General features: G+C 40.2%; 1 protein-coding gene across 3 annotated transcripts in view; it reads right to left on the minus strand.

The window, feature by feature from the left end:
* The window catches only part of NME7 (NME/NM23 family member 7), a 243502-nt gene that overhangs the window by 746 nt on the left and 218148 nt on the right, over positions 1-24608 (minus strand). The gene's annotated exons all lie outside the window — the stretch shown is intronic.

Below are 24608 nucleotides of genomic sequence, written 5' to 3' on the forward strand. Positions count from 1 at the left end.
AGCAATCAAAAAATGGACAGAAGAACTAAATACACATTTCCCTAAAGAAAACATACAGATGGCCAAGAGGCACATGAAAAGCTGCTCAGCATCGCTAATCATTAGAGAAATGCAAATCAAAACTACAATGAGGTACCACCTCACACCAGTCAGAATGGCCATCCTTAAAAAGTCTACAAATAGTAAATGCTGCAGAGGGTATGGAGAAAAGGGAACCCTCCTGCAGTGTTGGTGGGAATGTAAATTGGTGCAGCCACTCGGGAGAACAGTATGGAGGTTCCATAAAAACCTAAAAATAGAGTTGCCATATGATCCAGCAGTCCCACAGCTGGGCATATATCCTGACGAAACTGTAATTTGAAAAGATACATGCACCCGTATGTTCATAGCAGCGCTAGTCACAATAGCTAACACATGGAAGCAACCTAAATGTCCATCGAGGATGAATGAATAAAGAAAATGTAGTATATATACAAATGGAATATTACTCAGCCATAAAAAAGATAATAATGCCATTTGCGGCAACGTGAATGGACCTAGAGATGATCATACTAAGTGAAGTAAGTCAAAGACAAATATCATATCACATATGTAGAATCGAAAATAGGACATAAATGAACTTACCTACAAAACAGAAACAGACTCACAGACATAGAGAACAGACTTGTGGTTGCCAAGGGGTGGCAGGGTGGGGGAGGGATGGATTGGGAGTTTGGGATTAACAGATGCAAACTATTACATATAGAATGGATAAACAACAAGGTCCTACTGTATAGTAGAGGGAACTATATTCAATATCCTGTGATAAACCATAATGGAAAAGAATATGAAAAATAAAGTGTATATATATATATATGTATAACTGAAAAAATTAGAGTGTGCCAAAAAAAAAAAAGAAAAAAAGGTTAGGTTTGAGGTTCAGTAAATTAAGAAGGTTTACACCTTGCTTTTTGGTTCGTGGTTTGGCCTAAGTCCATATTTAGCCATATATTTAAAAATTAGCCTTAGAGTGAAAGGAGATGATAATGAGTTTTCTGAAAAACATTCTCCAGGTATAACGGAGCTGAAGATTTAGTATCCCTTAACCCGCATGGGAAATACCCAAACTAAAATCTTGGCACCATCACATTTCAGAAAATGGAAACCTTTCACAAAGCCTGTGCAGCCAAAGCTTACATCAATCCTTCCTGCCTTCAGGCTGGTCCCCAGAAATCCTTTGGGACCTGAAATGCTGAAATGCCTCCTCAGTTGGGCTCTCCTCTTACAGAAACGGACCCAGAGGCTCATGGCCATTTCTGTGACAGCACAACTTGTTCAGAAATAGTAACAGCTTAAATTCCCACCTTATTGCCCCACATTTATTACCCTGCCAATCTGCTTCTCTTGTTTATTCTTTAAAAATACTACCTGAGACTTTGCTATCTCTAGAGCAGCAAATCGTGTGATGGCAAATTAATACCAGAGAAACAATGACTCCATTTAACAAAAAACAGCAAAGGGAACTGTGAGAAATGGCACAACGGCTTAGCTGCAAAGATTTTAGGAGCCCTCCTTAACAACTGAGGAAATACGGCAAAAATCCGTAAACGGACAACATATCTACCTAAAGCTGGGTTTCTCAAAAAGCAACCTCCACGTACACTGAAATAGAAGGTATTGTTCCTTTAACAGAAGATGGTTTGTTTTGCTGAAACATCGACACTTTCTGCAGAGTGTACCTGAGACTTAAACATGTGATGTTTATGAACAAGAAGTGGGGAATGGCTTTACGTCTGAGGAAAGGGAAGTATTTATTCAAATTGGAAGGTCGTTTGTATTTCTGAGACTGTTCTCAGGTCACAACCTCGGTCAGACACACTTAACCCCCTGCTTTCATATGAACCTTGCACCTTCTGTTCTAAGACATTGTGTGTATGTGCATATATGCATGTGCATGTGCACCTGTGTATGTATGTGTGTGCTCTCTGCCTATTCCTTCCTTCAAGATTCTGTCCAAATCTTGCTTCCCTGTAGCCTTTCCAGATGGTGCCAACCTATTCCCTGCCCGTGAGAGTGCTTATATCTCCACTAGGAGACTGGGGAAGTGTTTAGTGTTCTTTGACTCCGTAGGTATTCGTTGGCTGCCTGGTCTGCTAAGTACTCTTCTAACTGCCCCGGAAAGACCCACGAGTGACCCTCTGCCGCTCACATTCTAGTATGAAGTACCTGCATATTTCTGGAACTCTTGCTGCTACACATTTATCATGATTTGCTCTCCTCGTATTATTAGATGACACATTTCTTGGGTGTAGGAACAGTGCCATCCACTTTTGGGGTGTTCTTATATCCTGAAAAGGGGTTTTCATACAAGTCCAGTCAATCAAATATTGAATTCCTCACACAGAGTATAAAAGGAATGAGTTTTTCAAAGGCAGTGTTTCTCACACATTGGCTAAGTACCGCTTGGAATCAAAAGCATTGGAATAGTTAGTGAATAAAGGAAAAAGGATCCTCTTTCTTTTTTTTTTTTTTTTTCTTCAATCCATCACGTTCCCTGAAGGAGAGCTTCAATGTGGTGCTAGTATGGCTTCAACCCAGGTTACTACCCTTTCAAATAAAGGGAGATAGGCCTGGGGCTCAGAACCTTTTGCAAGCAATAGTATCTAGCTAGAATTTAATAACTTTTCATTGTATTTATTACCTTCAATTAAGGACAAGTAATACTAATTTCCCACTTATGGCAAATAAATATTTCCATGATGGAAAATAGATGTATTCAAGTATCACAGTGAATGAATTTAAAGAAAAATAATAAATACAATTTCAGGTGGTACTCAGATATGGTAAAACTCATGAAGGTAGTAAAGGCCAACTAGACTGTAGGAAACTTTGCCCCAAAATACAGCATTAATGGAAGCCAAGGTTTTCGGTCCTGTACCTGTTTGGGCAAAATCTGATCTGAGCTCTGTTTTAGAACAATTGCACGCCCTGTCTGCTCAAGCTGCATTTATTACCAGAGGGAACTGCTCCAACTCCAAATTAAAAACATTATCAGTGGGCTTCCCTGGTGGCGCAGTGGTTGAGAGTCTGCCTGCCAATGCAGGGGACACGGGTTCGAGCCCTGGTCTGGGAAGATCCCACATGCCACGGAGCAACTGGGCCCGTGAGCCACAATTACTGAGCCTGTGCGTCTGGAGCCTGTGCTCCGCAACAAGAGAGGCCGCGATGGTGAGAGGCCCGCGCACCGCGATGAAGAGTGGTCCCCACTTGCCGCAACTAGAGAAAGCCCTCACACAGAAACGAAGACTCAACACAGTCATAGATAAATAAATAAAAGAACGTGAATTTCTTTAAAAAAAAAAAAGCAAACTGGGCTATTCATTAAAAAAAAAAAAAATTATCAGTGATCAGAGATGAAAATCTAGTTATTAAAATCTTTCAAAGTCCAATGAAAGCTCAAACTCCTGGCATTTTAAAGGATTAGTAACACTTCAATATCAGTATATATTTGGCCCATGGAGGAGAACTAAGTGGGGTTACTTCGAAAATCCATGACTAAGGACAGAGGGAAACATAATACAGAGGGACACTATCCAAGGAGCATTTAAGAACAGCTGTAATCAAGTGAATAAAGTGATCTTGGTTTCAAATTAAGAGAAAATGTGACTCTGTCCTTTTCTTCTTCAAGAGGAAACTAGCATTAGCCAGACATATTATCCGCCATCTTCTAGGCTCTGCACTGGAAAAGATGAACAGGAAATAGAGAGAGAAACCTGTCATTCTCCCAACTGAAGCCTGCAATCAGCAGCAACCATAGCCTACCCAGTGTGAAACAAAGAGATCGGACCCAAGGCAGATATCTTGGTTCCTATTTTAATTCTCTGTTTTCCTCCCAGAGACTGTCAGCATTGGTCTGTTCTGAGAGATTAAGTACCGCATGAAGGTACTGATTTTTATTGACTACAGAACCCAGCTATTTTTTTTAGCCACAAATGAATCCCACACCCTAAGAAAAGGCCCACATTGTAATAAAACTGTGACTTACTATCTCCAGCTTGCTTTACCACAAAACCTTTAAAAAACTGGGATTTCATAAAATCGGCACCCTTACAAGCAGTCTGTAAAGCACCACCTTTTCCAAGGAAATGCTCATCTTCTTCCTCTAGTGCTGGCCCCATACAGGCCAGGTAGGAGGAGGCACTGAGTGATTTGAAACCCACCTATTTAGTTATCCACAATGTCTGATATACTCAGGATTAGACGGATCCTTTGGTTTAAGTGCTTCAGGGATCAAATATTTCATTCCTCTGTAAGGTGGCCCTTTAGTGCCCATAACTTGTTACAGGGACTTATGGTCACTAAATTAGCAAGTACTGGAGGAGCATGGAACAGTCCTATAGCAATGGGATATAGGATCGATCCCTTTACATAGGAACAGGGGTTCTAAAATGACTAGTGGGTGAGGATCTGGCATTGGGGAGGTGCTGATGATTCAGCACCGGAACCTCTGGGGGCCAAGGGAATAGAATAAGGTTAACAGACACTTTGGGATTGTACTACCAAAAGTGAAACATGGCATGAGAAGTCCATGCTGACGGAAACCTGTGCCTAGAGCTGGCCTTTCTCCTTTTCTTTGATTTGCAAATTTCTTCCAAGCTACCTACTATGTGCCCAGCACCGACTATGAAGTGGGGGAGGGAAGGGTTCAGGCATACAAGATCCCTGTTCTTATGAAATTTTTGCCTTCACGCTTCTAAATGTCTTAAATGCCCTAAACTACTCTCACCTATACTTAATTCATCCTTTCCCTCCTCTGTCAATCATTCATTCAACATATTGAGCACATCCCATTCATGATAATTCAGTGATGGGTGAGACCTGGTCCTCAGAAAGCTTATAGACTGAAAAGAGGAAAACCCATGTAATCACATAAAATCACTATAGTGTGCTAAGGTATAAGTGGGAATAATTAACTGCCAGTGGGAACACAAAATGTTTCATAAAGTGGTTAACATTTGAGTCCTTAGGATGGGTTGGAAGTGACATAGAGGAAGGAGGAGCAAATTTTAGCTGAATATACAATTGCTATGCCAATGGGCAAAGATACTTTAATAATAAGATTAACTTCAGGATTTGTTCTGTCTTTATCACTGTTAAATAAGAACAACAGCTTACGTTTATTAACTACTTCACAGTGTACAGTCTAATTTCATATATAAACCATCTCCTTCACACCAGCTCTGTGAGGCTGGTCCCCTTATCCCCATACAGAGCAGGATCCTGAGACTCAGAGGTCCACGACTTCCCTATATAGTAAGCTGAGGAACTTGCTCAGTTGACAAGGCTGGAACTTGAATCTGTATCTTCCAACTCTAAGCCACAGTGACACTGTGACCTCCCAGGGAGTAGTCCCTGCATTTGCTGATGACCGTATATAAATTATTGCCAATTCTGTAAGAATGTAATTCAAATAAATGTAAATTTTCTGTAATTGCTTCAAGTGTAGACTCAAGGAAAGCTTCCAGAGAATGTCTCATCTTTGCCCTGAGTACAGTGCATAACAATAACGGATCTCAGATTTTCAGATAAAATCTAGTCACTCTGAATTTGATTGAGGTACAGTTTTGTTAGTGTTCCAATAATATACTGATGTTTAAATACATCAGCCTATTCAGAAGGGAAACAACTTTCAACTCACTTGGGGCCCTTATAGCCAAGGCTGGCTTCATGGACGTGTAACCTGTGCTGACACACAGGGCCACATGCTTAGAAGGGCCTATGCCTGGTTTTGTGTTCCACTGTCTCTCTTTTGAAATTCTTAATAATCCTTGAACCAGGGGCCCTACATTTCCATTCTGTAACAGTTCCGCTTACAGCCATGGGCCTCTGTGCTAGGGCTACTTTGGCCTGGTTTTCCTATCGGTTGAGTGGAAAATGTGGTTGAAAAGGCTGCTTGTAAAATAAGCAATGAACAGATCCATGGTGAGAGGTGGCGGGTTGGGGAAGGTGCACGGTGAGGCTGGCGATGGAAGGCGGGAGCCGGCAGACTTGCTAGGAGAGAAAGAGAGGCCCAGGAGGGCAGGCCGAAGCCTCGGGGCAGGGGTGAGGGGGAGGGGGCCTCTGCCGTGGGGATGGTTGGAGGCGGCTACCAGCAGGCCTTAATATGTGAGCCTGAATCCTTTCTGAACTCTTCCCACGCTCCCTGTCTCCCTCTTTGTCTTCCCCCTACAAGTCACCACTTGTTTTCAGTTCTCCAGATAATGGAGTTCAGAAGTAAACAGCTGTGAGGAAAAAGGTGGTGGGTAAAGGACCTCTGTTCTCCGGACAGAAGGTCTCAGAGGAAACATCCTCGCCTTGATAACAAAAAAAAAAAGAGATGAAAAATCTGTTCCTGCTTATTCTCTCAGCTACAGAGCCCAGAAAGTCCTTGGGCTGCAGAGGTACCCCCTCAAATCTATTTATAGGCTACAAAATATTAATAATAAAGTTGACCCTACTGTAGTCATAAGAGTTACCCTTCATATATGTTTATCTTCTCCATGGGTTCAGAGGCCATATTTGAAGTCTTTTTTGTTTTTTTAAATTGGAGTATAGTTGATTTACAATGTTGTGTTAGTTTCAGGTGTATATAAAATAGATAACTAATAAGGACCGACTGTATAGCACAGGGAACTCTATTCAATACTCTGTAATTACCTATATGGGAAAAGAATCTAAAAATGAGTGGATATATGTATAATTGATTCACTTTGCTGTATACCTGAAACTAACAACATTATAAATCAACTATATGCCAATAAAAATTAATTTAAAAAATTAAAAAAATAAAAACATAACTAATAAGGACCTCCTGTATAGCACAGGGAACTCTACTCAATATTCTGTAATAACCTATATGGGAAAAGAATCTAAAAAAGAATGGATATAAGTATATGTATAACTGATTCACTTTGCTATACACCTGAAGTCTTTTAAGACAAAATGAAAATTTCACATTGAAATGACTAGACATTTCAGTAATTCTGTAAACCCAATAGTCTCAGAGTTTTCTTATAAAGACCTCTTGATTCTTCTGCTGCCACCCACTAATGAGAACAACTGTCTTTTTAAAGCTAGAAGGAAATTACACCTCAGCCCAGAATAGAGTGGTGCTGACCTTTCTCTTTATAGGAAATATAGACCATTTTCTTTAATATATCTAAAGATGCAGGAGTCCTTTCTAGAAATTCATTCTAAAATTGTGTTTTGTGACTCATTCTTATCTGGCCTCTTCTGCCCTGAAGGTGGTTTTTGTTGTAGCTAGTCCCTCCCCAGTCCCTCAAAAAATCTAAAAGTATGAATAGGGAACTTCTGTTCCCTTCTCCCTACCCTCAATGATGAAAAAAGGTGACAGTGGTCACCTTTAAGGAAGAAGGAAAGGTATAATTATATTTACTGACCAGGGTGGTAGGTGTGTTCACTTTGCCGATATACAATGAGCTATAAACTAATGATCTGTACATTTTTCTGTATACATGTTGTAGTGGTGTGCTAAAGCTGGTTCACCCTAGTTCATGAGGGCCAATTGTTAAACAGGAATTTGTGAGTCAAGTGTCAAACTGTTGGTAGCTTAAAATTAACCATTAAGAGAGTATTTACATCATTAATTTAACAAAAATTACAAATGAGCAATTTTTCTTCTCCCAAACTGCATGTATTTCTGTTATACTGCAATAAAAAAAGTTTAAAAAAAAAAAAAAAGTACTCTCTGAGGGTCACCATATGAGAGCCACGGATAATTTTGCAATGTTTACATTTAAAATTTTACTTACTCTTAAAAAGTGGAGTCCTTGTTACATATCAAATGCTTTCATAAATTATCTTGTGTAATCCTTACAGCTGAAACAGATGTATTAGTACCATTTTTCAGTTGATGAGACTGAGGTTGTTAGAGCTAGCAGCTTGCCTGAGGACACGTGATTCAGTTTAGTGCCCCAGGCTTTGCTCAAAGAGCTCAAGGTAAAGATGGAGCCTGGCTGCGGTGGGGATGGGTTTGACTCCTGGCCTTGCCATTTCCTGGCTGGCTGACCTTGAGGAAGTCATAACTTCTTGGTTTCTCATATTGCACATCTCTAATATAATAATACCGATTACATAAGGTTGTTGTAAAGATTAAATGAGTTAATATATGGAAAGCATTTAAAACAGTGCCCAGCATCTAGTAAATGTTACAAAATCATTATCATTATCGGTTCTCCCATATCCTCACAATGCTGTGGTCTGTCCTGCTGTATGTCAGTGAACCCATGGGTTTCTGAGCAATTCCATCCTGCTCTGAGAGCCAAAACTGCCAGGGCAATTCTGGCTTATTAGGGGACAGCCTACATAATTAACCAGGCCATGAATGACAAAGGCAGGCTGAGGACCTTTGCAAACAAAGACAGTAAAGAGACACAGAACCAAACACAACATGTAATCCCTGAATGGATCCTAGAGCAGAAACTTTTTTTTCTTGTGCTACAAAAGACATCTGTGAGTGAAACTGGTAAGATTTGAATGTCTGTACATAGTATAGTGCTGTATTAATTTCCTGATTTCTAATCATTATTCTGTGGGGAAGGAAGAGAATATCTGTGTTTTAGGAAATATACACTGAAGTATTGAGAGATAAAAGGGAATCATAACTGTAATTTACTGTCAAATACATACACGTATATACATATATGTAATAAATAAATTAATGCACACGTACACAAGGAGAGAAAAGAGACAGAATGATTAACATGGTAAAATGTTAACATTTGGGGAACGTGGGTAAAGGGTTTAGAGAAGTTCCCTGAATTATTATTTTTTTGCAATTTTTAAAAATAAGTCTAAAATTATTTCAAAATAAAATGATAAAAATATTAATCAGTAGAAAAAACAGCCTAGTATAGTGAAAGAGTACTGAATTTGGACTTGGAAGAACTTTGATTCTAGTCACTATTTCCTCGTGCTGTTAGGCAAGTCATGTAAACTCTCTCAGGCTGTTCCTGAAACCGTGGACCTCAGATTGGGACTTGAACCCACAGTCTTTTAACTGAGATCACACACCTGGTCTCAGGACTTAATGAAGCTCAGGTTCTTGATGTCTCATCACAGAAAGAATTCAGTGGGAGACAAAGTGATAGGTAAGAAGTGGATTCATTTAGAGAGAAACACACTGCACAGAGTGTGGGCCATCTCAGAAGGTGAGAAAGGCACCAGGGTATGGGGTTGTCAGTTTTTGGAGGGGTGGGTAATTTCATAGGCTAATGAGTGGGAGGAGTGTTCCAGCTATTTTGGGGAAGGGGTGGGGATTTCCAGAAAGTGGGCCACCACCCACTTTTTGACCTTAATGGTCAGCCTTGGATCTGCTGATGTGTTACAATGAGAGTATACTGAGGGTCAAGGTCTAGTGGAAGTCATTGACTCATCTGCCATCTTGGACCTATTTGGTTCTAATCAGTTTATGTCGTTTCCTTGGGCTATGTCATTCTTCTAAAGGTTGTGCCCTGCCCCCTTCCCTCCTGTTTCATTCCTAAATCTAAAAATTGAGAACAATAAGATCTACCTCATTGGGATGAATGTGTATATAAGTTGATGAGTGGATTTATAAATTTACAGCTCAGGATGGGCTTTGCTACAAGTCAGTTTACAGTGAAGCTAAGAGGCTCACCTGGGAATATCAGTCAAGAAGGGGAGAAAACTCAGGTGAACTTCTCATTTCATGTTCGAAATTCATTTTTGCTGACCCCCGTAGAGAAAAAAAGGTTTTGATAGGGAACATATTCTGTCCTTAAAACTTAAAAAATGCCTTCAAGTAAGAAAAGGAAATGTAAATATGATGATCAATTGGAGAAGGAGTGATTCTCCATCTGGCTGTAGATCAGCATCACCCTTTAGATCTTTAAAAAACAACAAATGGATGCTTGGACCCCATTCCCAGAGAGTATGATTCATTAGGTCTTGGGAAGGTCCAGGATATACGCACTTCAAATAGATCCACAGATACTTCTGATGTTCACGGGGGTTGCAAACCACTGCCCTAGGTAGTTGGTAAAAGTAGGTGCCCTAGAAATCGGGGCTGGAACCAAGCCCATCTGAGACTGTCATAAGTGATCTGAAGGAGAGAATGAAATCTCCCAGTGAACTTGGCGTTTCCTAGTACACTGGAGGCTCTCAACATGAATAATGTGCCCAAGAGATGGGTAAGGCCTCACACGATGAAATGGGGAACATGGGCAAAAAAAGGAGACTGAACTTCAACTGGCTCATCTTGGGTATTCATGAGAAAGAAATCAAAGTAGCCTCACAGAGTGAGTTCTATAACAATAAACGGTGACTCGGGAAAGGGATCTTGGAGTGTGTCCTGATGGTCCCCTAAAGATTTGGGCCCAAGGGGCAAATGCTGTCTGGGAGGCCATCTTTGCAGACTGACCTCATAAAGGATACTGGAAATTAAAAACCAAGGAAGTACAGTGCCCTTAAAAAAACAAAACCAAAATACCCACAGGTGTTTGTTTCTTGGGAAGTTCTTGTTGCTATACTTCACACACATTTCAGTTTGAAAAGCTCCAAGAGGAAAATGATTAAATTAGAAAATAGCAACTAAAGTTATTTAGAAGATATGGCATCACTTTTATAAAGACATGTTAGAAAAGTTTAAAAAGCTCTTAAATCAGATCAAAGCAGATAGAATATAGAATCAGAATATATAATTAGCTAATTAGGGGAACAGTTGGGATGGACTTTTCCACTAAATCCAGAAAGAATTGGAGAGGGCAAATGTTGAGATAATTTAAGATTAAAGAAAAAAAGACCTCCTTACATCCAAAGATTTAAAGGGTCAAAATGGCTAGAATCATATGTTAATAATATCTTTTGAAGGGCAAATTGGAGATGTGGAAGGAATATTTTTAATCTTTGATAACAATGTTATAAAAGGCAATTGCCATATTTTTCTATAAAACTTTCCTCACTATTACTACCAAAAAAGTTATTCTGGACTAAATATATTCCAGTGAAATTTCAAGCTTCTTATTATGTATTTAAAGAGCTTGTTGCACAGTTCCTGGGAAAGATGAATCGAGACAATGGCCCTGAGCTGAGATGGCCAGTGCTCCTGGTAGGGAGATAACAGCCCGGGAGACAGCTGCACGAGAAGAAAGAGATGAGTTGCCAGCTAATTCTAAGAAGACAGGGAGGCTCCCATCTCCACCTGTGCTCCAGCCACCACCACTGTCATTGCCCAAAGCAACCGCTGAACCTCACACACCTTCCCCAGCTCAAAACCTCCGCTGGCTCCCTGTTTCCCACTGTATTACGACAAACCTTCTTGGCTTGGCTTTCATAAAGCCCAGCGTTACAGCCCCCTAAAACCAGCATGCTTTTAGCTCCAGTCATTCTTCCTTTCCTGATGCCCAGGGACAAAGAAAGGACATTTCTGACTAATGTCACATACGCAAAAGTTGTTGGGTAGTGCTTATAGGAAAGCTCCTTAAAAGCAGGTACACTCAGCTGGTAGTATCCTGTTGCCCTCTGCCCTTCAGTTCTTTCTGCCTGGAATGAGCACATGATGCTAGAGACAGAGTAGCCACCTTGGAACTAAGGGGCAATCACAAGGGAAAGGCCAAGATTACTGCAGAGATCTTGGACCTGAATTGTTGAGCGGCTAAACCAAAGCCTATCATGGCCCGCCTCCTCACTTCTTGTTTAACAGTAAGAAAACCTCTAATTTGTTCTATTTTTGGCACTTCTGTTCCTAGCAGCCAAATTCTTAATGGAGATAAATAACAGTAATAACTACAATAATTATGATCATAACAACAGCACTGTTGTAAATGCTTTGCATTATCTCATTTAATACTTACTGATCTATGACGGTTATCTCTGTATGACAGTTCAGGAAACTGAGGTTTAGGCCCCATAGCTAGCTAAGAAGCAGAGTTAGGATTTGAGCCCTGGCAATCTAATTTTTTTAATTAATTTATTTATTTTTGGCTGCATTGGGTCTTCGTTGCCGCATGCAGGCTTTTCTCTAGTTGCAGCGAGCAGGGGCTACTCTTCGTTGCGGTGCGCGGGCTTCTCATTGTGGAGGCTTCTCTTGTTGTGCAGCATGGGTTCTAGGTGCACGGGCTTCAGTATTTGTGGCACGCGGGCTCAGTAGTTGTGGCGCACGGGCTTAGTTGCTCTGTGGCATGTGGGATCTTCCTGGACCAAGGCTCAAACCCACGTCTCCTGCATTGGCAGGTGGATTCTTAACCACTGCGCCACCAGGGAAGCCCTGGCAATCTAATTTTAACTGTTTGTGTTGTGATTTCTATTACCCTACTAAGTGAAGTAAAACAGCAAGTAGCTCAGTTGAGATTCTGGGGTCATGGATGCTATTCTCCTTTATGCCAAATACACACATCTCTAATCTAGGCATCTCCAATAAAGATTCCTAAAACATACAGAATCCATGCTTAAAAAGAGTAAAGTTAGATCAAATAGATTTTCCAGAAGAAAATCTTCCCTATGTGAGGATTTAGAACTACCTGCCCTGTGTCTGTCAACTCCCTTACACTTCCTCAGCCTGAGCATTTTAGCCGGACGTCATCCTCACCTTGTAAGAGTCTGGGATGAGATCTTCATTGATTTACTAAATCCCTACCCTTTCAGATGAAATCATACCAAAGGAGCAATTTAGTGCCAACTTCAGTGGTTGTTTTCTTTAGTGCAGGCACCATGCCTACTCCCTGGGACCCATAACTCCCCTAACCCAAGTGGAAATGATCTACCTTCAGCGGGATACACTTGGGTTGATTTAGGAAAAACCAAAACAAAACCAAAAGCAAACCACTCCAAAACTGCCTATGATATTTCCTGAGAAGATTTTTCAGAGGCCCTTTCCAAGCAGTTTCTGATCACCACTGCGCTTTGACTCAGTCATAACAACAGTAAATTTGAGGGAACTTTTGCGATACTAGTTTTTATGGTTAGGCCAACTAAAAATTAATTGAATTGCTTGGAAAATCAGAATCACAGAAATTAAGCACTGAGTCCCAAAAGAATTTTGTACAATCCTCTCAATTATATTGCTTTCTCTTTCTTACGCACTTTCCATCTCCTAAAGATGAATAATAGCAGAAAATGCTGATGTTTAACATTTCTAGTTAGAATACATTTTGAACATGTAAAACTAGAGATGCTTATGACAAAATTCATTTAGAGGTAGGAGGTCCCAGTTTTCTAGCTATTCTACTTTTGATCTTCCTCCAACCCATTCTCTCTACTGCCACTAGAGTGTTCTTCCATTGCTCCTTATTTAAAAAACAAAACACAACCCATCACAACCTGGACCTAGTCTACTATTCCAAATTCTACTATAACCACTTTTCCCTTCAGATTTTAAACTCTAGCCACACTCATTTCAAATAATTACCTGGATACTCCATCTTCTGGCATATATCTGGGACTCTAGGCATGCAATTTCCTCTGCCCAAATGCTCTTCCTGTACCCTCTTCCTCCCATCCCACTTTCCACTTTGTGACCTTAGGATCTCTACTTTAAGCCATCAACCAACCAACCAACAGAAAACAAGGAAAAACCCTTGTGGAACTTAAAAAAAAACTGATAAAGGTCAAATTAATCATCTAAATCAGGGGTCACCAAACTTTTTCTGTTAAGGGACAGAGTAGTAAATATTTTAGGCATTGTGGGCCATACAATCTCTGGCGCAACTACTCAATTTTGCTGATGTGGCTGCAGAGCAGTCATAGACATTATGTAAATAAAGTGTGGCTGTGTTCTAATAAAACTTTATTTAAAAAACCAGGCAGAGGGCCAGATTTGGCTAGTGGGCCATAGTTTGCTGACCCTCATCTAAAGCATGCTATGTCTAAATAGCACACATATCTCTAGCTGGCAACATACATCATTTTCCATGAGTATATTCATAAATAGCAAAATCATACTGATCATACACAAGAGCAGATATTTTGTTACAAATTGTATCTGCCATGTGGGATGCATTCATATTTCTTACCAAAAAATCTACTTAAAAATAATTTTAAAACCCATGAAAGCTAATTTTTTAGGGTAGGGATTATTGATTATACTTGAGTAAATGATTTAATGTACATTATATCATTTAACACTTCTTGGTACTTAACAAATGCTTAATTGAACCCAAATAGAATACAAATTCACCTTGTTACTGGTGAATTGTGCAAGGTTTTTGTTTTGTTTTTTCATGTGACTTCCTCCCTCCCTCCTTTTTTTCCTTCTTTCCTTTCTTCAAGAAAAATTTCTGACTCAGAGAAGGAGCCAAAAACCCACTCCAACTTTGGTCACTGCATAAAGCCATAACAACTGTAGCTTAGAGAGAGCAAGGACTGAGAATTTGGTACTAGTGAAACTGATGTTGTATTTCTTAATTGATACTCAAGGTTTTGCAGGTTCTCATCACAGCAGTGATCTAAGGAAGAGGTCTTACTTGTTTTCTACAAAGATTAAATATGCTGCCTTTGTATAAGTTCTTTTCACTGATATACTATAATCCAAAAAACACTCCTTGCTTTTGGAAAAAAGGCTTAAGTGTTTCAAAACTATTTCTCCATTTAGTTCTGTATTGCTAAATCACTCAATATTTAATATGCAGTTAGTGCCTTCTTTCCCGCATTTCTCTTCTTTAGCACACTTTTGGGCAGCTAGTCTCTAAGGATGATCTTTATGAGTCACATTGTCCAGTGTTTGTGGCCTTGGGTATCCCCCCTACACTGAATATGGGCCTGGGATTCACTTTAACCAAAAGAATGTGAGGGAAGGGATGTTATGCCAGTTCTTGACCTAAGATTTAAGAAGGCCTAGCAGCTTCTGCTTTTGGCAGCCCTAAGCTGCCACGTAAGGAGTCTCTGCTGGAGAGATGACCATGTGAAGAAGCAGCTCTGAGCTGACAAGGAGAGAAAGGGACACTCAGCTGTCTGACCTAAGCTCTCTTGTGGTTCTCCTCCAAAATGTCAGAGATGTGAAGGAGCTTTCTTGAACATTCTAGCCCATTTGAACCCCTAGGTGACTGCAGTCCCAGCCAGCATCACAGAGAACAAATAAACCACCCAACAGAACCCAGTAAACCACAGAAGTGTGAGAGAGAAAATGATTATTTTTTCAAGCCACTAAGTTTTGGGGTAGTTTATAACACAGCAATATAGATAATCAAAATACTTTAAAATGATTAAAAAGAATATATTAATAGTGTTTCTTTTCTGGGAATCATTGCAGTGAATATTCTAACCATACGGAGTTCCACCTGGAGTTAGTAAAAAAAGAAAAAAAAATTTTTTTTCCTGAAAAAAGTTTACTGACCTTGTCTTGACTTGGCCAAGAGGAACACGAAGTGAAAAACTAGATCTTCAGAATAGGGTAATTTGGGGATTACCTGTAACAAGTGATCAATCAACACATTTGTTTTCTACAGAGAGAAGCAAACAGGTGCTATGGAAAAATCATCACTGTTGGAGTCAGATGTAGATCTGGATTTGAATCCCAGCATGTTTGTTTACTTGCTGTGGGATCTTGAGAAAATCATTTAGTATCGCCGAACATTGGTTTCCTCAGCTCCCAAATGAGAATACTGGCAGCTCCTAACTTTTAGGACTATTTTAAGGATTCAGTTAGATAAGTGTATGTAAAATGCCTAGCACAGTGTTGGTACATAACTGTACCAGCAAATCTTATTTTGTTGCCCTTATAGAGGCGTCATGACAAGAACTTGGCTGAATGGAAGGCCTAAGTCTTGGGGCATGCCTCTGATGCTGGATTACCTTCCTCCCACCATACTTCCTCTGATCACCCAAGGAGGTCAATAGGATGTGAAGAATTGAATCCTGCCTCTAACTGACAAGTATTACGATATCCATCTTGGGCTACTGTTATGGGCAGGACTGTGTTCCCCACCCCCCCACATTCATATGTGCCCCAATTGTCTCAGAATGTGACTGTATTTGAAGAAGGATCTTTAAACTGGTGATTAAATTAACCTGGGATTGTTAGGGTGGATTCTAATCCAATATGACTGGCATTCTTATAAAAAGAGGAGATGAGGACACAAACACACACAGAAGAAAGACTATGTGAAAACAGGGAGAAGACAGCCATCTACCAACCAAGGAACGAAGGCCTCAGAAGAAACCAAGACTGCCGACACCTTCATCTCAGACTTCTAGCCTCCAGAAATGTGAGGAAATAAAGTTATGTTGTTTAAGCCACCCAGTCTGTGGCACTTTGTTATGGCAGACATAGTAAACTAATCTAGCTACTCTGAAAATGATTAAGGTACATGAGGCAAGTGAATAAATCACAGGTTACAAAGAGAGTGGAAAGGAACATAGCAGAAGGAGAGAGGGGGGAAACAAAGATAGGATGGAGACAGGCCTTGCCACTTTGGGAGCTCAGGTTGTGATGGTCATTTGGGATCTGCCTAAGTCCATGCCTGAGCCTGGTAGGTAAAAGGTTCACCTAAGGACACCGAACATCAGAAAGAAAATTAGTCAGAACTTATTAACATCAGAAAGAAAATAACACTTCTACACCAAATGCAGAAAGAGATAAAACTCTGTCACTCGGGACCCTCTTTCTTATGGAAAGTTTTAAAACATCTTACAGTACAAGTAAAAACGGAAAATGCTTTGCTATTTTGAGACTTGTTCACTCTTGCAAATGACACCTGTGATGTCAACATTCAATGAGAGCTATTCAGAATCTGGCACTTTTAATTCATGTGAGAATGCCAATTCCACCGAGTAAAGAGGATATTAGAGTTACATTTAACATAGAGTGCAAATATTGCATTGGAGTAGGTTAGGGATAAAAATGTCAATTATATGTAAAATTAAATACCACCTTTTTGAATCATTTGTCTTGGCATCATGGAAAATTTTCCAGCCTTCTCCAAGAGTGTCACATTTGGTAACAGTAATTCATAAATGGCCTGATTCCCCAGTGAGTCACAGTGACTAAAATACTTTGAATAAATGTTTCACTTATTTATATTGTTGGGCGAAAACCACAATTTACTGAATTATCTGTGTTGGTAACATTTTTTAAAGAGTTACAATTACCACCTGTATCCTCTCAGTGCTCCATATGTTGTTGGCACATACAAGAAAGTGAGTAGATAGGATTAATGGATACTGATTGTGTACCCCCATGTCTTAAAACTCAACAAAAAAAGATTAATTAAATAGGCAGCCACAGTGATTATATTTAAAAAGAGAGCTTATTCCCATGAACAAATGATCCCGGGCACCAAAGCGGGGCATTACTAAATCTTTGAGCCTGGAAATTGTAAAATAACTTCTTTTTTTTGTTTTTTGTTTTTTTTTAAATAAGTGCTCATTTATTTTTCAGCTGGTAATATGTACATGTGAGATTTTAGTTTCTTTCTTTTTCTTTCAACAGATCTTTATTGTAGTATAATTGCTTCACAATACTGTGTTAGTTTCTGTTGCACAACAAAGCGAATCAGCCATATGCATACACATGTCCCCATATCCCCTCCCTCTTGAGCCTCCCTCCCATCCTACCTATCCCACCCCTCTAGGTCATCGCAAAGCACCAAGCCGATCTCTCTGTGGTATGCTGCTGCTTCCCACCAGCCAACTATTTTACACTCAGTAGTGTATATATGTCGATGCTACTCTCACTTTGCCCCAGCTTCACCCTCATTCCCCATGTCCTGAAGTCCATTTTCTATGTCTATCTCTTTATTCCTGCCCTGTAACTAGGTTTATCAGTACCATTCTTTTTTTTTTTTTTTTTTAGATTCCATAAGTATGTGTTAGCATACGGTATTTATTTTTCTCTTTCTGACTTACTTCACTCTGTATGACAGACTCTAGGTCCATCCACCTCACTACAAATAACTCAATTTCATTTTTTTTTATGGCTGAGTAATATTCCATTGTGTATATGTGCCACATCTTCTTTATCCATTCCTCTATCGATGGACACTTAGGTTGCTTCCATGTCCTGGCTATTGTAAACAGTGCTGCAATGAACATTGTGGTACATGTCTCTCTTTGGATTATGGTTTTCTCAGGGTATATGCCCAGTAGTGGGATTGCTGGGTCATACGGTAGCTCTATTTTTAGTTTTTTAAGGAAACTCCATACTGTTTTCCATAGTGTTTGTATCAATTTACATTCCCACCAACAGTGCATGAGGGTTCCCTTTTCACCACACCCTTTCCAGCATTTATTGTTTCTAGATTTTTTGATAATGGTCACTCTGACTGGCGTGAGGTGATATCTTATTGCAGTTTTGATTTGCATTTCTCTAATAATTAGTTATGTTGATCATCTTTTCATGTGCCTCTTGGCCATCTGTATGTCTTCCTTGGTGAAATGTCTATTTAGGTCTTCCTCCCATTTTTTAACTGTATGGTTTGTTTTTTTGATATTGAGCTCCATGAGCTGTTTATATATTTTGGAGATTAATCCTTTTTCTGTTGTTTCATTTGCAAATATTTTCTCCCATTCTGAGGGCTGTCTTTTTGTCTTGTTTATGGTTTCCTTTGCTGTTCAAAGGCTTTTAAGTTTAATGAAGTCCCATTTGTTTATTTTTGTTTTTATTTCTGTTACTCTAGGAGGTGTGTCAAAAAAGATTTTGCTGTAATTTATATCAAAGAGTGTTCTTCCTATGTTTTCCTCTAAGAGGTTTATAGTGTCTGGTCTTACCTTTAAGCCTTTAATCCATTTGTGGTTTATTTTTGTCTATGGTGTTAGGTAGTGTTCTAATTTCATTATTTTACATGCAGCTGTCCAGTTTTCCCAGCACCACTTATTGAAGAGGCTGTCTTTTCTCCATTGTATGTTCTTGCCTCCTTTGTCATAAATTAGGTGCCCATATGTGTGTGGGTTTATCTCTGGGAAATCTATCCTGTACCATTGATCTATATTTCTGTTTTTGTGCCAGTAACATACTGTCTTGATTACTGTAGCTTTGTGGTATAGTTTGAGGTTGGGGAGTCTGATTCCTCCAACTCCATTTTTCTTTCTCAAGATTGCTTTGGCTATTCAGGGTCTTTTGTGTTTCCATATGAATTGTAATTTTTTTTTTCTAATTCTAATTCTAATTCTGTGAAGAATGCCATTGGTAGTTTGAAAGGCATTGCATTGAATCTGTAGATTGCTTTGGGTAGTATAGTCATTTTCACAATATTGATTCTTCCAATCCAAGAACATGGTATATCTCTCCATCTGTTTGTGTCATCTTTGATTTCTTTCATCAGTGTCTTATAGTTTTCTGAGTACAAGTCTTTTACCTCCTTAGGTAGATTTATTCCTAGGTATTTTATTCTTCTTGTTGCATTGGTAAATGGGAGTGTTTCCTCAATTTCTCTTTCAGATTTTTCATCATTAGTGTATAGGGATGCAAGAGATTTCTGTGCATTAATTTTGTATCCTGCTACTTTACCAAATTCATTGATTAGGTCTAGTGATTTTCTGGTGGCATCTTTAGGATTCTCTGTGTATAGTATCATGTCATCTGCAAACAGTGACAGTTTTTTTTTTTTTTTAAATATGGCCTTCCAATTTTTCTTTTATTTATTTATTTATTTATTTATTTTGGCTGTGTTGGGTCTTCGTTTCTGTGCGAGGGCTTTCTCCAGTTGCAGCAAGCGGGGGCCACTCCTCATTGCGGTGCATGGGCCTCTGTCGCGGCCTCTCTTGTTGCGGAGCTCAGGCTCCAGACGCGCAGGCTCAGTAATTGTGGCTCACGGGCCCAGCTGCTCTGCAGCATGTGGGATCTTCCCAGACCAGGGCTTGAACCCGTGTCCCCTGCATTGGCAGGCAGACTCTCAACCACTGCGCCACCAGGGAAGCCCCCAGTGACAGTTTTATTTCTTCTTTTCCAATTTGTATTCCTTTTATTTCTTTTTCTTCTCTGATTGCCGTGGCTAGGACTTCCCAAACTCTGACTGCCGTGGCTAGGACTTCCCAAACTAGTGATGTTGGTTTGTAATTTTCTTTTCTTGTAGTATCTTTGTCTGGTTTTGGTATGAGGGTGATGGTGGCCTCATAGAATGAGTTTGGGAGTGTTTCTTCCTCTGAAATTTTTTGGAAGAGTTTGAGAAGGATGGGTGTTAGCTCTTCTCTAAATGTTTGACAGAATTCACCTGTGAAGCCATCTGGTCCTGGACTTTTGTTTGATGGAAGATTTTTAATTACAGTTTCAATTTCATTACTTGTGATAGGTCTGTTTATATTTTCTAATTCTTCCTAGTTCAGTCTTGGAAAATAGTACCTTTCCAAGGAAAATTGTACCTTTCCAAGAATTTGTACATTTCTTCATGGTTGTCCATTTCATTGGCATATAGTTGTCTGTAGCAGTCTCTTATAATCCTTTGTATTTCTGCAGTGTGAGTTGTGATTTCTCCTTTTTCATTTCTGATTTTATTGATTTGAATCCTCTCCCTCTTTTTCTTGATGAGTCTGGCTAAGGGTTTATCAATTTTGTTTATCTTGTCAAAGAACCAGCTTTTAGTTTTATTGAACTTTGCTGTTTTCTTTGTTTCTATTTCATTTATTTCTGCTCTGATCTTTATGATTTCTTTCCTTCTACTGACTTTGGGTTTTCTTTGTTCTTCTTTCTCTAGTTGTTTTAAGTGTAGGGTTAGATTGTTTATTTGAGATTTTTCGTGAGATGAGATTGTATTGCTATAAACTCCCCTCTTAGAACTGCTTTTGCTGCATCCCATAGGTTTTGGGTCATTGTGGATTTTTTCCCCCTTTAAATTTATTTATTTATTTATTTTATTTATTTATTTTTGGCTGCATTGGGTCTTCGCTGCTGCATGCGGGCTTTCTCTAGTTGAGGCGAGCGGGGACTACTCTTCGTTGCGGTGCGCGGGCTTCTCATTGTGGTGGCTTTTCTTGTTGCGGAGCATGGGCTCTAGGCACGCGGGCTTCCGTAGTTGTGGCTCACGGGCTCTAGAGCGCAGGTTCAGTAGTTGTGGCGCACGGGCTTCGTTGCTCTGCGGCATGTGGGAACTTCCCGGACCAGGGCTTGAACCCGTGTCCCCTGCATTGGCAGGCGGATTCTTAACCACTGCACCAACAGGGAAGCCCTGGGTTATTGTTTTTATTGTCATTTGTTTCTATGTATTTTTTAAATTTCTTCTTTGATTTCTTCAGTGACCTCTTGGTTATTTAGTAGTGCACTGGTTAGCCTCCATGTATTTGTGTTTTTTACAGTTTTTTTCCCTGTGACTGATTTCCAATCTCATAGCACTGTGGTCAGAAAAGATGCTTGATACTATTTCAATTTTCTTAAATTTTTAGAGGCTTGATTTGTGACCCAAGATGTGATCTATCCTGGAGAATGTTCCATGTGCACTTGAGAAGAAAGTGTATTCTGCCACTTTTGGGTGGAATGTTCTATAAATATCAATTAGATCTATCTGGTCTATTGTGTCATTTAAAGCTTGTGTTTCCCTATTTATTTCCAGTTTGGATGATCTGTCCATTGGTGTAAGTGGGGTGTTAAAGTCCCCTACTCTTAATGTGTTACTGTCGATTTCTCCTTTCATGGTTGTCAGCATTTGCCTTATGTATTGAGGTGCTCCTATGTTCAGTGCATAAACATTTATAATTGTTTTATCTTCTTCTTGGATTGATCCTTTGATCATTATGTAGTGTTCCTCCTTATCTCTTGTAATTGTCTTTATTTTAAAGGCTATTTTATCTGATACTACTGGAGTATTGCTACTCCAGCTTTCTTTTAACTTCCATTTGGATGGAATATCTTTTTCTATCCTTTCACTTTCAGTCTGTATGTGTCCCTAGGTCTGAAGTGGGTCTCTTGTAGTAGCATATATATGGGTCTTGTTTTTGTATCCATTCAGCCAGTCTGTGTCTTTTGGTTGGGGCATTTAATCCATTTACATTCAAGGTTATTATTGATATGTATGTTCCTATTGTCATTTTCTTAATTATTTTGGGTTTGTTTTTGTGGCTCATTTTCTTCTTGTGTTTCCCACTTACAGAAGTTTCTTTAGCATTTATTGTAAAACTGGTTTGGTGGTGCTGCATTCTCTTAGCTTTTGCTTGTCTGAAAAGCTTTTGACTTCTCCATCAAATCTGAATGAGATCCTTGCTGGGTAGAGTAATCTTGGTTGTAGGTTTTTCTCTTTTATCACTTCAAGTATATCCTGCCACTCCCTTCTGGCCTGCAGTGTTTCCACTGAAAAATCAGCTGATAACCTTTTGGGGATTCCTTTGTATGTTATTTTTTTGTTTTTCCCTTGCTGCTTTTAATATTTTTTCTTTGAATTTAATTTTTGTTAGTTTGATTAATATGTGTCTTGGTGTGTTTTTCCTAGGGGTTAATCTGTATGGGACTCTCTGTGCTTCCTGGACTTAGGTGACTATTTCCTTTCCCATGTTAGGGAAGTTTTCAACTATAATCTCTTCAAATATTTTCTCAGACCCTTTCTTTTTGTCTTCTTCTTTTGGGACCCCTATAATTCGAATGTTGGTGCATTTAGTTGTTGTCCCAGAGGTCTCTGAGAGTGTCTTCAATTCTTTTCATTCTTTTTTCTTTATTCTGCTCCTTGGCAGTTATTTCCACCATTTTGTCTTCCAGCTCACTTATTCGTTCTTCTGCCTCAGTTATTCTGTTATTGATTCCTTCTAGTGTATTCTTCATTTCAGTTATTGTGTTTTTCATCTGTTTGTTTGTTCTTTAGTTCTTCTAGATCTTTGTTAAACATTTCTTGTATTTTCTCAATCCGTGCCTCCATTCTATTTCTGAGATTCTGCATTATCTTTACTATCATTACTCTGAATTCTTTTTCAGGTAGATTGCCTATTTCCTCTTCATTTATTTGTCCTGTAGATTTTTACCTTGCTCCTTCATCTGTGACATATTTTTTTGCAGTCTCATTTTTTCTTTTTCTTTTAATGAGTGGGATTGTGTTCCTGTCTTACTGGTTGTTTGGCCTGAGGCTTCCAACACTGGAGTGTGTAGGCTATTGGGTAGAGCTGGGTCTTGGTGCTGAGATGAGGAACTCCGTGAGACCTCACTCTGATGAATATTCCCTGGGGTCTGAGGTTCTCTGTTAGTTCAGTGGTTTGGACTTGGAGCTCGCACCGCAGGAGCTTCGGCCCGACCCCGGGGTCGTGAAGCAAGATTCTGCAAGCCACGTGGGGCAGAAGAAAGAAAAAAAAAAAAAAAGAGAACAATATCGAAGTAAAAAATAAATTAGACTAGGAAAGTAACAGATATGTTAGGAAGAATATAAAAATAAAAATATAGATAAATCAACAACCAGAAGGTACATCAGTACCACAATAGTAAAAACGAGGAGGATGGAAAAGAAAAATGGGGGGGGGGGGGCCTTGGCTGTGGAGGGCGGAGCCTAAGCAAGGGCAAGGTTTGGGCAGTGGGCGGGGCCAATGCTCAGGACCCACAGGGCTGGAAAAGGCCCTGGGGGCTGTGGCTTAGGCTGAAGGAAGAGAAGGGGCCCAGGCGTATCCCCAACCCCTGGTCTTAGAGGGCAGGGGACCTCACCTGGGAGCAGAGCAGGCTTCCTGGGCTCGAGTGGGCAGGGCAAACACCCTCCTCTCCTCTCCTGCTCCTCCAGTCTGGGAGGGCCCCTCCCTCCTGCCTCACCTGTTCTCCCCTTGGCCTCCTTCCTATGCCCCCAAGGACCCTTGTGACATGGAGGGGACTTTGGAGAGCAGGGGATCTGCCTGGGAGCTCAGCAGGCTCCCCAAGCCTGAGTGGGCGGGGCAATTGCCCTCTGCTCCTGTTCTCCTCCTCCCGGAGGGCCCCTCCCGCCTGCCTCTCCTGATCTCCCCAGCCTCCCTCCTATGCCTCCAGGACCCATGCAGCCTGGACGGGGCTTTGGAGGGGGGGTACTGGCTTGGGAGCTCAGCAGGCTCCCCGGCCCAAGTGGGCCAGGTGATCACCCTCCACTCCTCTCCTGCTCTTCCTGGAGAGGCCCCCCCGCCCCCCCGCCTGCCTCTCCTGATTTCCCCGGCCTCAGGGGCGCCAATTCTGTCTGGCCTCCACTCCTCCACCCCCTCAGTCCCCCTACATCCTACCGGTTCACTTTGGGGCTCCTCCCGTCTCCTTGGGCATCTGAGTCCCCGACCAGTGGCCAGCAGGCACCCTAGTTGTGGGGAGACGCTAACTCCATGTCTTCCCACACCACCATCTTGACTCTGCCTCCTAAAATAACTTCTTTTAGTGAACAAGGGGCATTATATTGAAACTTGAAATTATCGGAGATTATGAGAATAGAGCTTTTAATTAACAAAACCAAGCCATAAAAATCTAAGAATTTACTGTAACTTCTTTTACTTCCTTTTAAAGCTGAAGTTCTTCAGATCATATAGAAACTTAATTTCCAGTTTAAAATGTAGTGCTAAATATGAACTAAAGGTTTAAGGACAATGAAGCTGACATTAAACATATACTCTTTCAAATTAGTCCTGATGGCTGTTAGAGTCATAAAATATTTAGAGAAAAGTTACTAATCCATGCGGTTTTATAATTTTAACTAATTTAATGATTCTCTTGTTTGTCAGCTTAATTAGTAGTGGAGGGAACCTTCTGAGTCCTTCAGTGACACTGTGGAACT

The sequence above is a fragment of the Balaenoptera musculus genome, chromosome 1 (genome assembly GCF_009873245.2).
Source record: "Balaenoptera musculus isolate JJ_BM4_2016_0621 chromosome 1, mBalMus1.pri.v3, whole genome shotgun sequence".
NCBI classification, from domain to species: domain Eukaryota; kingdom Metazoa; phylum Chordata; class Mammalia; order Artiodactyla; family Balaenopteridae; genus Balaenoptera; species Balaenoptera musculus.